The following is a 15824-nucleotide window of genomic DNA, read 5'->3' as shown; positions in this document are numbered from 1 at the left end:
TAATAGTGAAACCGAGCATTTGGGTTCACCTAGCTGAGCAGATTTAATAAAAAAAACAATACATGGGACACAGAGACTTAATGCCCATTAGCATTACCTTTTTATATTTTTATTTGCACATGTCAAAAGCAGGAGTCTGTCAACAAAATCTACCTTAGAGTAACTCAAAGGGGACAAATCACACACGTTCAATGCCAGCCAAATAATTACTCCTACAATATCGGTACATGGCAACTACGGTAGGGTTAAAGTTAAGGTTTGGTACTTGTTTACACTTATTTACCTTACTTTCTTGAAATAATGATCTAATTAATTAAATGATCTTCCACAGCACTTCATAGAACACTCGTGACAAAAATAAAGGCAGGGTGATCTCCCCTTTGGCTGAGACAGATTTTCCTGTAATAGAAATGTCAGTTCCTGGTACAGAAAATACAGCATGTGTCCATGTCAGAGTGTTCCTGAGCAAGACACTGAAGCACCAACTACTGCTCAATAAACTGCTTTGGTTCCTCAGCTAAACACAAGAAACTCTAAATATAAATGCAGACGTGTGTGGGAAGTATCTCTGAGGGGAATTTGCAGAAACTATTTCTTGATTTGAAGCACTAAAAAAATTGTTAAAATTTAAAGAACACTCGGTTCCCGGCAGACAGATGTACAGACAGTTATTCTGCAGTGAATGCACCGGCACTATCATGTCTTGTTTGCTCTGAAGCAGCCGTCTCCTCTCACAAAACCTGCCGTACTGTATGGAATCACAATTTCACCCTCCGAGCTACCGGCTTCATCTTCTTAAGCTGCTTTCACACAATCGGCTCCCACCAGAGAGAGCTACTGTTTATGATAAAGAAGTGCACGTCAGTTAGCATCAGCCGCAGAGAAGAGAACAAAGGCAATCATGCATGATTTATAACGTACTGTAGAACAGACATATATTCTCACCATGGAGCCTATGCTTTTTTTTCATTTGGAGCCTTAAATACACTCATTTTGAATAAATCTACTGCAATTTATTTTGCATTGTTTCTGTCTGAAGCTAATCTGTGTTTACTGGATGTATGTATTGTGTTGTGAGTCTTGCTGCAAGCTAAATATCCCATTAGGGAACTTGACTTTGAAGTGGAGGCTCATCCAGCAAATTATACTTGTTTTTTCCAAATTTTTCAGTTTGCAGTATTTCAAGCAGGGACACAAACTTTTGCACCTACTGTACTGTATTTGTTGTGTTTATTACTTTATGTCCCATATGCAAAATAACCTATATGCTCATATTGAGATGTTGAAAATATACTGACATTTATTAACAAAACATATATTGGCACAAAATAAAATAAAATTCACATCAGTTTTAAGACTGGATCTGTGTTTTTGAAATGATAAACAATTAAATTTAGGTAAATACATTTTTCCTGTGTGCTTTGGAAGGAGGGTATACATACAGTGACAGGAAATGGAGGCTGCAAAAGCTTCTTCAGTGGACTTTGGACAAGTTGTTCCCAAAGGGTGACTACAGACATGTACTGATTTGTGGCACAATCTATGTTGCATGTGTGCACCATTTTGAAATGATTCAAGGTATGCCGAATTGTAATTGTAAGGTTGCAGCGTCAATTACTTTTTGGAAGTTTGGTCCTTACATATCTTGAGCATTTTAAGTAACTCTCTGCGATTGTATGATGAAAGCAGGTGAATACCATGCAGAGGTTTGGTTCGGTGCAAATCCTTACATTGTGTTAGGAGACTATATAGACTATATTTTGTCCCATGTTGTAAAAGATGTGATGTGGGGTTGAGTGCTTACTACAAACAAACATCTTTTCAAAACGCTGGCTTCCTTTTATCATTGTTTACAATAAAAAAGGATGCACTCTTAAGATCGCTCCGAGCGGAGTAAGTACCTAAACAGGGAACTGAAAAAATAAGATGTTCCAGCCTTAGTAAGCAAAGCACTTCAGGTTTTCTACAGCTACATAAAAATTGTGTAAGCTGATAATGTGTTCAGGTCTACAGTACAGACTTTCAAAAAAGGCAAAATGTCAAGACAAAGTTTAATGTAATGTCAGAGTCATTTGTAACAAATGCCTGAGGGTGCTCTTTAATGTGATTTTGAAGTCACAGCTAGAAACATCTTGAAATATGTTGTTTTAATTGTACAGCAGCTCTAAACACATGTATGAAAACTAAAAGGGTTTCTTTAAAGTTATATTTAAAGATATAGCTTAAATATCAGCAGTGTGCCCCACCATGGATTGGACACACAGCTACTCTGGCTTTGCAGTTGTTAAATCAAATCTGAGTTTTTGAAGATGTGGGACTTTAAAAAGTTAAATATATGATCTTGTGTGGGTGAGAGCGTGCATCTGTGTATTTGTGTGAGTTAGGTAAGTCACACAAGCCTCAGGAGTTTCTGAAAATGTGGCACAAATTACTGTAAATACACGATGTAGACAGAGAGAGAGAGAGAGGGAGTGTTATCTACCTTAGTTACTGTCATACCTTTGAGGCATCACTGTTTCTGTGACTGTGTGCTAAGAATTTCTCACTGTTCTCACTGCACATCAACACAGCAAGGAGTCGTCATCTATCTAACAAGGTTTTTCACAGACTGGAAGCCTCGCAGGATTCAGGCTCAAGTCCAATACACACCACCACTGCTGCAGTGCAATGAGCAGATCATACAGTGCCATTAGGAAACCAACAGGAAGCGCCACAAAGCCGGATGTCAGCAGGACCATAGAGCGGTTAGTCAAACTAAATTAAATGACAGGACTGTGTACTTTGTGTCGTACAGTTCCATGTCTCGACCTCAACAGTAAGTTTCTCTTCATTCGACATGAGAAGAAGACAACCTGTCACTTGACACAAGACCATAAAAAAAGACAACCTGTCACTTGCAGTGAGGGTTGCCAACCGTCATGTAAAATATGGAATCAACCCGTAATTGGAAACTAAAAGATGTGTTCCGTATTGTTTCAATACGGGACGCACTTTGTTCTGTATTTTTGAGAATTAATTTAGTGCATGTCTATGGGAGAGAAATATTACAGGTCAGACTATTACAGGCGATTTGTAAGAGATAGAAGGAAACCCCCCTGCTCTGTTATCCCTCAGCCTGTCTGTCATGTTATGTTCCACTACCCAAACATAGAAGCAGGGGGGACGTATGTAGAAACAGCTGTTTTCGGCGCTCTTGCTCTCTCTCGTCCCTTAACTTCCCTTTTTTTTTTTTTGTTGGCAATCATCCATGCCAAATTTACCTTAAGACTCTCTTGATTTATAAAACATCTAAAATAAGCGAGTTCACATAGTGAGTGCCTTTGTAAATCAACAGGAAACTAAACTGTGTGAACTTTATGAATGAAGTCTGGTGAGTGAGCGGAATAAATAATGCAACCCTACTTGCAGTGGCCATGATGTGTCAATCAGGGAGCAGATTCTGAAGAAATGCTTTTGAGGGGTGTTGATGCTAGAAAATAGGACACTATAGAAACATAAAAAATAGCTGACTCACAGTCTGAGTAGTATTTACTGTACAGAAGCTAAACAGTTAGCTAACTTAGCCAGCCTAGCCTCTCTATTGGCTAAAATTATAACAGACTTTGCTAACATTACTTTGAGTAGGCACAGTTAGCTGTTACAAACCTGCTCCTGTCACAACCCACCTATTTTTACACGTTATCATAACAAATGTTTAGTTAAATGCTTGTACATGTTAAGAAAACACTAGAAACATAAGAAAATTGCTGACTCACAGGCTGAACAGTATTTACAGAAGCTAAAAAGTTAGCTAACTAAGCTAGTGACTCACAGTCTGAGCAATACTGACCAAAACTAAAAAGTTAGCTTACTTAGCTAGCGACTCACAGTCTGAGCAGCTTGCAAACGACCAGCCAGCCCAGCCTCTCTGTCGGGTAAAGTGAAAACACACTTCACTAGGTTGAGAAGACACAGTTTTTGACAGATATTGTTAATTGCTTCTATAATTCAATTATACTAAGTTAAATAAACATCACCTACCCAGAAACAACAGCGTTTTGGTTGTGTTTTCACAGTCATGGTGTCTGAGGAATTTTTTAACCTCAACATACTTTCAAGGCTGGGAGCTGATGGTACAGACTGTTTTGACGGATACAAGAGACAGAGGAGTCTTCGGGGAGACTTGTTTCCTTTGAGGTTCACAATTAATTCTTGATTAAAAGTTGAGCAGCAGTGATACACACACAGGCATTTATACATAGCATATTCAGTCCTCCTCAGCGGAGATGTCACTCTTTTTCCTTTCTCCCTTATGTAACTACGGTGACATGAAAAGGAAAGAAGATGGAGGGATTGGATGGAGGAGAGACACAAGCCTTTGGGCATCACTGGGCAGATTTAAGGGGGGGGAAACTCAATCTTCACAGTCCTTTTGAGTAAAGGGAAAAGATGGTTCTGGAGAGAAATGTATTGCAGTGACAGTGGATGGTTCGTGTTCAGAGCAAAAGTGTGAACATGAATGTCAAGGTGAAGATCACAGGTTCAATCCCGACAAAGCCAACATGCTTGTTCATGATCATGTCCTGTCAAATTTCTGTTGAGCTAAATAGCTACACTCTTGTAAATACGGCTCAAAATGTTTTTTGTTTATAAAAACGATTTAGTAGTTTATTTTGAATGTTAAACATCAGTGAAAATTGGATCAAAAAAATCACACGTATGCAAATATCCGGGTCAATATTGGAGTCTAAAATATCATAGGAGGTGCAAATTTGAGTTTTCAAAGCGTGTTTTAATTGCTCTGAAGGATTCAAACCAATCCTCTTTTTAAAAAAATCTGGATCTTTTTGGCCAAATCAGTAAAAACAAAACAATGATTCTTAGGTGCATGTGTTGACAAAAATGTCTATGTGGAGTATGAAACTGAAGAAGAATCATTTGGGCACAATATGTAAATACGATTGCTTAAACGGTGGCAGTGTTACCGTTAAGCAACATGTTACGTACAACATAGACAGAGTTTTGACAGGGAAACGCAAAACATCATGCAAACACTTCAAATCCAAAATATGAAGAAGCCTACCTTGCTCTCAAGTTCTCTGTCAATATAGCAGGACAGCCTTGTGTTGTTTGTGTCTAAAACTCTGGCAGTTTTGGCAAAGTTTTGTCATTTGCACGGCAGAAGCAAAACCACCAACAGATGGAGTCCCCATTTTTAATTCTGCTTACCAAGGTCTGATTGAGATGTGGGCAGCAATTCAGAGGTCTGGAACCAAGCAAGAACCTAATGAGAAACGTGTGTGAAATGCAGTAAATGTTCTTGATGATATTATTTGATTGAAATTCAAGACAGAAAAAAAGTTTGGGAACGACTGACTTAGAGGAATGGTTTTAATATCTTCAAAGCATCATAATATGCATGGTTTGGAGCTGAGTGGGAGTCAAACCTACAGACCTGTGCACTGTTACTCAAATGCACGAGATGAACATGAATCATTGCTGGCGTCGGTGACAAAATTTAACCGGGTGACGAGAGAGTGCACCCATTGACCGTCTTGCTCTCATTAAACACTGACAGAGAGGAAGAGAGACTAAGGAAAACAAGAGAGGTGAGAGAGGGTTGAAACACCCAGCGTTACTTCCAGCTGACACAGAGACAACACAGGAGTGATACTTTCGCTGCGCCCACTCTCACAACAGGGAGAGAGATGGCACACACACACACACACATCGTCGTGTAGACACACACAAACCTCTCTATCTCCAACATATTCAAGCGTGAAAAAGTTTGACAGACTATACTGTAAAATGTCCATTCTACACACAAACAAGCTTGCATGCACATACAGTACAAACACAGACAAATGCAGAAAATAGACAAAAAGTCTCACAATACACCCACTCTATACTGACACACACACACACATTCACAAACACACACATGCATTAGCGAGGTGTTGCGTGAACTTATTTTTCTCTAAGGCCCATTACTGATTCATTCCCCTCTGTGTGAGTAGGAGTGTCAGCAGGGTGGACACAGATTTAGACAAGCTGTTATCACCGGACACACACACACACACCCACACTTTCTCTCTCTCTTTCTCTCTCTCACACACACACACACACACACACACATGCACAGATGAATGGGTAAACACAAGTTACCCATCTCGTATTTTATCACCCACGTAATCGCACAGATTTCGAGTATGCATGATAAAAATACATCTGTGTATCTTTCACACACTGATGAGGAAATGTAACGTGGTTGATAGGCTGGGAACTAGTGCTGTACACCATGTGCTGACCTGTGTGTGTGTGTGCGTGTGTGTGTGCGTTAGTGAATGACGGGCTTATGAGCCACTGTTAGCATTAGCCCAATGCTCAGCAGACTCGTTTATGTTCGTCTTAAATAACACTGTCATTGCCCACTGAAAAGCCTGGCTAAAACAAAGTGTGTGAGTGTGTGTGTGTGCAGGCTTTGTGCTTTCTCCAAGTTAGTAAAAACCAAGCAGTAAACTAGATTTACTTACGACACTGAGACCCAAACCGAACATTTGCCGTCCTTCTGGGCGTCGTTATCGAAATGAACCAGGCTTCCTGCACAGAGACATTATCCACACTGACCTTTGTTATAATGACTCAGTGACAACAAAGGTCAGTGCAGATAATTTAACTGAACTGCAAGTCTCTTTGCTATCAAGGTAATAAAGCACCAGAGCTTACAACTGTGTGAAAATACAGAAAATACATGCTAAGACGTGCAAACAATTATACTCTTTTTTTGTACTGACAGAAGTGTCGAGTAATGAAAACTTGGTGCTACTGTACAATGGCATTGAATGTTTGCTCAGATTTATACTCTACTTATTATTTGTTCAGCCTGTTTCTGATTAAAATCTTATTTTTTCCAATTTTACACAACAAATTCACACTATTATACTATCTACTACTGCACTGTTTTATAGGCAGAATTCTCGTATGGTTGTTTGTGTCTAAATTTAGCGTTTAACATTTAAGAACTTTGGTTTCTTTTGTTAAATGAAAGCAAGCCTTTTCTGTAGAAAGAAAATCTTATATTTCTAAAGCTAAGGTTTTGAAAAAAGTATTGTTTGGTATCTGCACCAAAACTCAGCGTGTATAAAAAAAATTCAAACAATACCTCACCCTATGTTTAAGGTTTGGGGTAACAATGCCTTTTAAAGAGGGCAAAACATGTTTTGACTGCAACTCTGTTGATAATAATTAATTAATAATTGTCAAAATCAGTGAGTGAGCATTTTTGATTATTATTTAATCCATGTTTAGTATAGTAATATTTTGTTTTATTTCCTCATTACTCCAGTATCACGGTTGGTCATTAGAGGCTTGTTCTTTTTGGGTTGTCGAATGGAATCCGGGGATGTTACTGACTGAAGCTGAAGTTAAGTCTGAGTAGGTGAGTCAGTGTTTTCTTGACATCATTTACAATATTATCATTTTGTGATAGCAAGAAAGCTGTTTCATGATCATGAGAAAATGGTCTGCCATGTCTCATGTCAACATTGATGACAGCCATCAATAAAACAAAATTGCTATTAGAAGAAAACAAAGCTCGGTAAATTAAAAGTAATAATTATAGACAAGAGCTTTAGAGCCAAGTGATAACTTGGATTTGCATTTGTTGTCTCTTAATCTCTGAAAAGATAAAACTGACTTCCCCACTTTGATTTGTGAAATCAAAGTAAACATCCAAACCAGTAGGACGAAAGTCAATTAAGGAAAAGTGTGGCAGAATGAGCGTCACCAAAATAGCACGACCTTTGGACATTGCCAGTCTAATTTAATCTGAGTCACACCGTTGCATAAAGTTGTATCATTTAACACTTTTCGTGACTCTGCCCGTGCCAGAGCAGCCCACTCACCCCGGTGGCTAAGTGAGCAATTAGCTGAGTGTGAATCAGGGTGTTGCGGCATGAAAGGTACACCGGAAGCCGAGGGTTTGTTCCTGCCTTGATGGACCGATGATGACACATGGTGAGTCAATACCGGACAAGTGAGAGGAGTATGTCAGATTAGATTTGTGATGAATATTGGCAAGAAAACATTAGAATTTTACCAATAATATCCCATTTACTCATGAGATCTGTAACTGGATATATTATGACATCTGATCAAAAGCCTTTGCATTTACCATTAATAAGCGTTTGGTCCAGTATTTACTTGTGTTTTAGCTCCAGTTTGGTCCAGTACTTACTGATGTTGTTAGGCCTGGTTTGGTCCTGGATTTACTAGTGTTTTATCCCTGGTTTGGTTCGCTATTTAATGGTGTAAGCCCTAGTTTGGTCCAATATTATGAATACATCTGGATGGCGCCATCTTCTTCAACAAATCCATCCTCCAAGCATCTGTGGTGGAGTTTCTATTACAGTTTGGTTGTTATTATTTTGTTGCAGCAGTGTTTTGTGCAGGATTGACTTTTCCTCTTCTACTGGCAGTGTGCTCAGCTATTTTCTGACCAAAAGCTGTTACAAGTTTCCTATCCAGAATACAACATGGAAAACAAGAGTGCTTACTTGGACCTATACTGTCTTTGGGAAATTCTAAATGCAATACTTATTTGCGCTGTTGTCAATGGGAGTCTCACATTCAGCCTAAAAGTAACAAGACTCCAGTTAATTTTTCTGCTAAACAAAGGGCAAAGTCTTATGGAGCTCTTGATATTATTAAAATGTATAAACACCTCTTCAAATGTGTATCAATATTCAACTTTATTTTGGATGTTCACCTGGTTTTGGCAGATGCCTGTGCACGTGGGTGATATATGATTGATCAAAATATTAGTATTATAAGTTTATAGCCAAGTCCCCTGACAGTATCTTTGGGACAAATCACCTACTAAAACCTATGGTGGCCCACAAGGGACAGTCACATTCATGCAGAACTGTTTGCCAGTTCAAAGAACATAAAGGAAAATCAAGGCCATTTTTGCCTTATAATTTTTCATTTCATAGACTTGAAAGCGCATTTTTCCACCCGAGTGCCCATTAACTTTTAACCAGGCAAGAATAGTGTAAACATATTCATTTAAGATCTTGTGCAGGACGCAGTGCAACTCTTACAGAGAGGATGTCTGAAAGGATTTGGAGTCCCAGCTGTGGCTGATAACGATATCTGAGGTTTTTAAGGAGACTTTGACCAAACAAGATGAAAGCTGCTAATTAATGTGCCCACTGGTCTGGACATAGGCGTGAATGTTCCTTTATAGCACATCAGTTTCACTCTAAATGGCTAAATTGGTGGAAAATTGAGTGTGTGCATGTGTGTTTATGAGTGTGTTTGTGTTTGTGTGCATGTGCAGCCTCTGACTGATGCAGCCAGTGGCCTCTCTGCAGCTCAGTGCTGCCCCCTGCAGGAGAAGCAGGTATAAAACACAGACAGTGCCAGAGAGGAGACCACAAACTGCATCAATTATTTATGTGTTGGGTTTCTGTGAAGAGGCAGAAGTAAGTATTACTAATGGAATTTGAATGTAATGTTTTTATGTTTGTCCAAATATTACATACAGTATACACAGTTTATTACGTAATATCTTTCAATTAAAGGATTTGTTTACTTCTTAAGCCACTAATTGCAAACACAACTTAACACACACGCAGTTAAGACTTTTTAGGAGTTGTGACTCAGTACCAGATGTTTTCATTGATACATTAAACAGAACACTCACAAACACACAATATACAGTAACATAGTTACTGCTGCATCTATCTGAGGAATAACCAGGTTATCTTAAGCTTTCAGAAATACAACTTTATGACTATTATATGCGCTTTTGTCTACTATCTATTGTTTGAATATTTACTTGTTTTCTTAGCATTCTGTGATATTAAACTGAATATCTTTGGATTTTTGACAGTTCTTTGGACAAAACAAGCAATTTCAAGACGTCACCTTGGGCTCTGGGAAACTGTGATGGACATTTCTCAATATTTTCTGACATTTTACAGTATAGGCTTTCAGTATAGGATTAATCAAGAAAATAATTGGCACATTATTCAATAATAAAAATAATCGTTAGCTGCAGCTCTACCTGACATTAGACTCATGACCTGTTTTAAAACCAAAATGACAAAACAAAAAGCTGGCAAACAATATAATAAATAATAATAAAACTAAGTAAAACAAAGTACAAAGTGCTTCACAGAGAGGAAAATAAAATATCACAGTGAATGATAAAATACATAAAAAAACAATCAAATAAACAGACAGCTCAGCATAATAGAAGGTATAGCACGTATAATAACAGATATAGGGAACAAACAACATGAAAATGAATGTATAGTCATATTAAAGGATAAGTCTGTTGATATTCATTATATATAAAAATTATATATTATATGTATTATATTTTCATAGTTGGTTTTGGTCATTTCATGTGATTTGTTGACAATAAGAAAATAAATAATAGCGTATTCTTATCTTAGCATAGCTTATCTTTTAATCTTTCATTATTTTAAGGACACCTCAAAAAATAATAGAGCACAAAAGTCAATAAATGTTTTCTGATTAAACGGCCCAGTTTGTGTGTTTCTTATTACATTTACTGTGAATGTCATCAAATACAAAACAAAGCCAACGGACTTATTAACGGACGGGTGTGTTTCTGGCATCTCAAGCAACATAAGACAAATGCAATCACACAAATACAGTTCCTAAATCAATACACACATATTAACTAAAAGGGTGTATATTTCTCTCCTCTACAGTGAGACCTGGCTGTCTGCAGTTATTAGACCCTGGAAGTAATTTACAGTGACATGAGCCACAATTTATCCTCGCCCTCCCTCCTTTCACTCGTTTATCCTCCTCCACCCTCCTTCTCTAAATCACTTTCCTTCTTCCTTCCCCTCTCTTTCCATGTATCGCCTGATTTCATCCTTTATTCCCTCATTCACACAAAGTTCCTCCTTTCCACTCCTCTCTATCTTTTCCTTCCCTTCTTTCTCTGTCATCGCTCACTTATTCACCGGAGCTTTCCATCCTCTACCTCTTTCTTCTCCTGTCATATCTACTTCATTACACACACACACACACATGCACAAAATGGGGAACAAGCGAGAGGGTGGAGTAATGGAATTGAGTATAATGAGGAGGTGCGTGTGTGTGTGTGTGTGTGTGTGTGTAATCACAGGGCTAATCCACCTGGCTCAGCCACCATGGAGAATAAGATCGACTGAACTGAACACGAACAAAACAATCAACATGCCAAATGGCCATTTTGTGAGTGTAGATGTATATACTGTATTTTGTGTGTGTGTGTGTGTGTGTGTGTGTGTGTGTGTGTGTGTGTGTGTGTGTGTGTGTGTGCATCCTTGTGTATTCATGTATACAATCTGTGTGTGTTTGCAAACATATTATCCCAAAAAGAAACAGCATAAATGCACATACTGATTTCATCTTCTCTGCTGGATAAGTGTGTATTTATATGTGTGTGTGTTTTTATATGTGTGTGTGTGTGTGTGTGTGTGTGTGTGTGTGTGTGTGTCAGTCGGGGCTTAATTGAAGAGCTGGAAAGCGCTCAGCCATGTTTGCTAACAGGAACAAAGATCAAATTTTATGCTAATTACTGACGCAGAGATTTACGTCAATTTGATTGTGATGGTTAGTCGGACAAGGAGATAGTTAACGTGACTCACTACTGGGAACACACGCACACACACACGCACACACACACGCACACACATACACACACAACGGCTTTCTCTCCAAAACTGCCACATGAAGACAATGTCTGTATTTTTGGAATTAATAACCATTATTTTCAATGCACACTCTTATTATGCCAGGGTTGCCGTGGATACAGCCAAATCAGCCTGGCGGGAAATGGCAGTGACACATGTAAATTCACACACACACACACACACACACACACACACACACACACACACACACACACACACAGACATAAGCATGAATGACTAAGCATTTCAGTCACTTCACACACTCAGATACATGTAGGGTTTACTCGTATGTGTGATTGTGTGTTTGCAAATGTGTGTGTTTATGTAATACATAGACTATATGGATGTTGTAGGCTAATGCTAAAATGCAAAAACTGTAATAATTTTCTTCCAATATTTTGTGTCCATTGATTATAAATTTTACTCCCACATTTTACCGTATTCATGCCAAAAAAATCTCAAACTTCAAGTGTTTCAACCAGAAATTCATTGTTTTAATTGTGAAATGGCCTCTGATGCAGAATTTAGACCACCGCTGGGCACTAAAAGTCTTCACTAAAAGCACACTTAATTAAGTGAAGTTCTGTTAGTGTCTGCAGGTATTTATGGCAAGGTGAACCTTTCCGGCATACTAATCTTTTAAATAGAAAATTAATTTATCAAAACATAATGGAACTAAATGGTCAGGGACATAAGACATGACTCACCAATATATAGGATTTAACAAAAGGCTGATATCAACACCTGCCTACCCATGACATATACAGTCTACACAACTACAATATCAGTTTTATAACAGTGTAAGAGAGAGAGAGATCTGAGTCATTGCTGCACACACTCTGGCTGATCAATATCAAAGTTTAAATTTCCTTACTCAAGCCTATCTGATTGTGACCTATTCCATTTGACTCCATCTCTCCCAAGTTGTGAAAGCTGATAAGATTTTCATTCTTTTCCAACATTGCGACATGTAGGTCTTATTAATTACCACAAAATTAACATATAATGTGATCGATCAATCATTGTCACATCAGCTGAATCAGATCCTGACATGTCTCGCCTTGCGATCAATCTACTTAATGATGAGGGTGTATGTGGCCTTCATTGTGTGATGTATAATAATCTGCTCTTTTTGTTTGAAGGCTGATGTTATCAAACCAGTTCAACAATGCCAAAGTCAATCCTTGGAATCAACTCCTCCACACTGGAGCCAGCAGCAACATAACTTTAGCCTTCAGCCATGTGTGTCTCTCCTGTACAAAACCATGACGTAAATACATCAACGTGTTGCCGGTTTTATCATGAATAATATGATATGGCACACACCTATGTGACATGCAAACCAGAATGTGAGTTTCAGGTAACATTCACAACAATGATGCAAACAAAAAATGCTGAAAATGCTTAAAAAAACAAATCAGAATGTTGGAAAATTAAACATTTTTCATAGACTCCTAATATATAAGACACAAATATATATTTACCAGGTGTCAGCAAAATCTGCTGATTCAATGCATGACAATGAATCCCAGCAGATATAAACAACTGTCACAAGTTTGAAATCTCAGTCAAACTCATCCCTAACTCAACTACTATTCCCTTGAGCAAGGCATTTAAGGCATTAAGGGACTTATTTAATAGATGCAGTTGCGCTCGGCCGCTCCCAAGAGTGAAAAAGTGCAAGTATATAATTGTAAAGCAGGCTGTTGTTTATTCCACATATGCATAATGTTCCTGGATAAATAAAAGTTTAAATACAGACTGTGAAGGTAAACAAATCCAGATTGGTTAAATTTGCCCAGAATATGGCATGGAATATCTAATAACCACAATGATCTAATGTGCAATACAGCCAATGAATGAGTCATTATAAGATCTACCTTAAAAGGAAAAGAGGATGATTTCAGACAGTCAAACGTTCAAGTTAAAAAGCTGTTTCCCAAAGCAGGATTCCTAATCTTTGATGTCATTCATTTTCTGCAGCCGCACCGCTGGCTGTGTACGAGCATCTGACTTTGTGTTCTGTGAGCTTCCCGACCCAAATATGAGTTTTAATTTGCACTCATCTCTGAACTACAAAATCCCTTCAGATCCCCTTAAAACTCTCCTTCAGTGATAATCTCACATCATTTAAGTCAAAATGAGGTCAGCAGCGGCCCAACTCGCAGATACTTGCTTGCTTTACAGGCATGTAGACTGTTTGAAGGTGCTGTGTGGAGCATTTAACAACAACAAATTAGTAACAGATTCATGCTGAGGCACTGGTATGATTACCATAAACAAATGAGATGATCACAAACAAGACTTGCAGCGCTTCTACTGCACATTTGACACTTCAATCCAACAGGCCAGACTTTGTTCTTTAACTATGGTCACTTTTGTTTATGGTTATTATTAGTGCTCATCCAATATATTGGCATATCAGCTTGCCGATATGCAGCACATTTTCTGTTTAAATGTACTGTCATCTTGCATTTACATCAACAATAGTAGTTTATTCCTCAGCTGTATAATGTCCCACCTCAACATAGCTTTGTCACTACTCTTAACCAAAATCTTTTGCCTAATGTCCTCATAGAAACAAAAAGAAATGTCTTTCCTCTGATATGTATAAAAAACAGCGAACCAGATCGGACTCAACCAGGTTTTTGTTTTCACTTAAAAGTCAGCAAAACCATGACCAGCCTTACCTTAACAAGTCATTTAGTACAACCTTAAAAAAAAGTGCTCAGTCTAACTTAAAAAAAACCTAAAACTTAAATAAACAGGCGCGAAAACTTTGTTTTTAATAAGACAAAAGTACACAAACTCATAGTAGGTGCCATTTCTTGCCAAAGCAATCTGCACTCAAGTTCCACTTACTAGCTTGTTTCTGAGCTTTCGACCATATGACATGGTCTTAATCAGCAGAGGGAGTTTGCTCAGTTGAGTAAAAGTTCAGTTTGAACATTTCAAGCTCAGTGACAATTGAGCAAACTCCGTCTGCTGATGAAGACCACGTGATATGGCAAAAAGTTCAGAACAAGCCAGTAAGTGGACCTTGAGCTGACATCGTTTTGTCGGCTGTTGTTTCCAAGGTCAAGAATTAACTTTAAAGTAAAACTTCAAATGTTTGAATATCAACAATTTTTCCTCAAATCTTGGTATTTGTGATATTTTCTAATCACATATATTTTCACTCTAAAGGTAATCCAAGTTTTCGGCTTTAGACGTTGTATTTCTTTTTTTTTAATGTACATTTTCTTTCTTTTTAAGTTATTATGATCACAAATCTGAAAGCACTCATCGTTAGATTTCCAGCAATACACAAAACTCACTTCTGCCCAAAACGTCACTTTTCGCCATCAAACCTCCAGATATATTCTCACTCAGCGTACTCTGTAACTTCTAAACACTAACTCAAGTCCAGACTGTTAGGATGGACTGTGTCACTTCACCGACTGCAGCTGTAAATTCAGACACCAAACACACAGCATACACACACACACACACACACACACACACACACACACACACACACAGTCACCGATTATTTATCACAGTGATTGATAGCACACACATACTGCAGATATCACTGGGCAGGGCCCTCAAGGCTGATTCAGCTACTTCTTCCAGAGGTCAGGAAGTTTGTGTGTGTATGTGTGCGTGCGTGCGTGTGTGCACACATGGGAAACCGAGGTAGAGTTTGTATCGGTGTATGTGTCCCACCTCTCGCCCAAGAGGAAAAGACTGCGGCAAACAGACAGAAAGTGATGTCGCAGGTTTCCAAGGTCAATGGCTATACCCATTCCTCTTCACAACCCTGCCCAATTCACTTTCGGCCTCTCTCTCTCTCTAACACACACACACACACACGCAGTCTAACCTCAACCAAGGTCCCTCTCCGTGACCTTTTGACCCCATCAGTGGAGGTCAGTGCGCACTCGTCCTGCTGTAGTCCATCAGTCTTCCTTTATCGCTTTACCTCACACACACATACACACACACAGACTCTGTAGTAAATACATATGCCCTACTGCTGTATACACTGGGACACAGATGGTCCAAGGTGTACTGCACACACACACACACACACACGCACACACAGAACAGCTGTCAACTCCCTTCCAAGCAAAAATCATCACC

The 15824-nt window shown here is 38.6% G+C and overlaps 1 protein-coding gene across 1 annotated transcript in view; it reads right to left on the bottom strand.

The window, feature by feature from the left end:
- The window catches only part of nhsl2 (NHS-like 2), a 156009-nt gene that overhangs the window by 49883 nt on the left and 90302 nt on the right, over positions 1–15824 (bottom strand).

Source organism: Siniperca chuatsi, linkage group LG22 (genome assembly GCF_020085105.1).
Source record: "Siniperca chuatsi isolate FFG_IHB_CAS linkage group LG22, ASM2008510v1, whole genome shotgun sequence".
Classification (NCBI taxonomy): domain Eukaryota; kingdom Metazoa; phylum Chordata; class Actinopteri; order Centrarchiformes; family Sinipercidae; genus Siniperca; species Siniperca chuatsi.
Note: the sequence above shows the minus strand (reverse complement) of the source record. Positions and strands in the feature narration are given on the sequence as shown.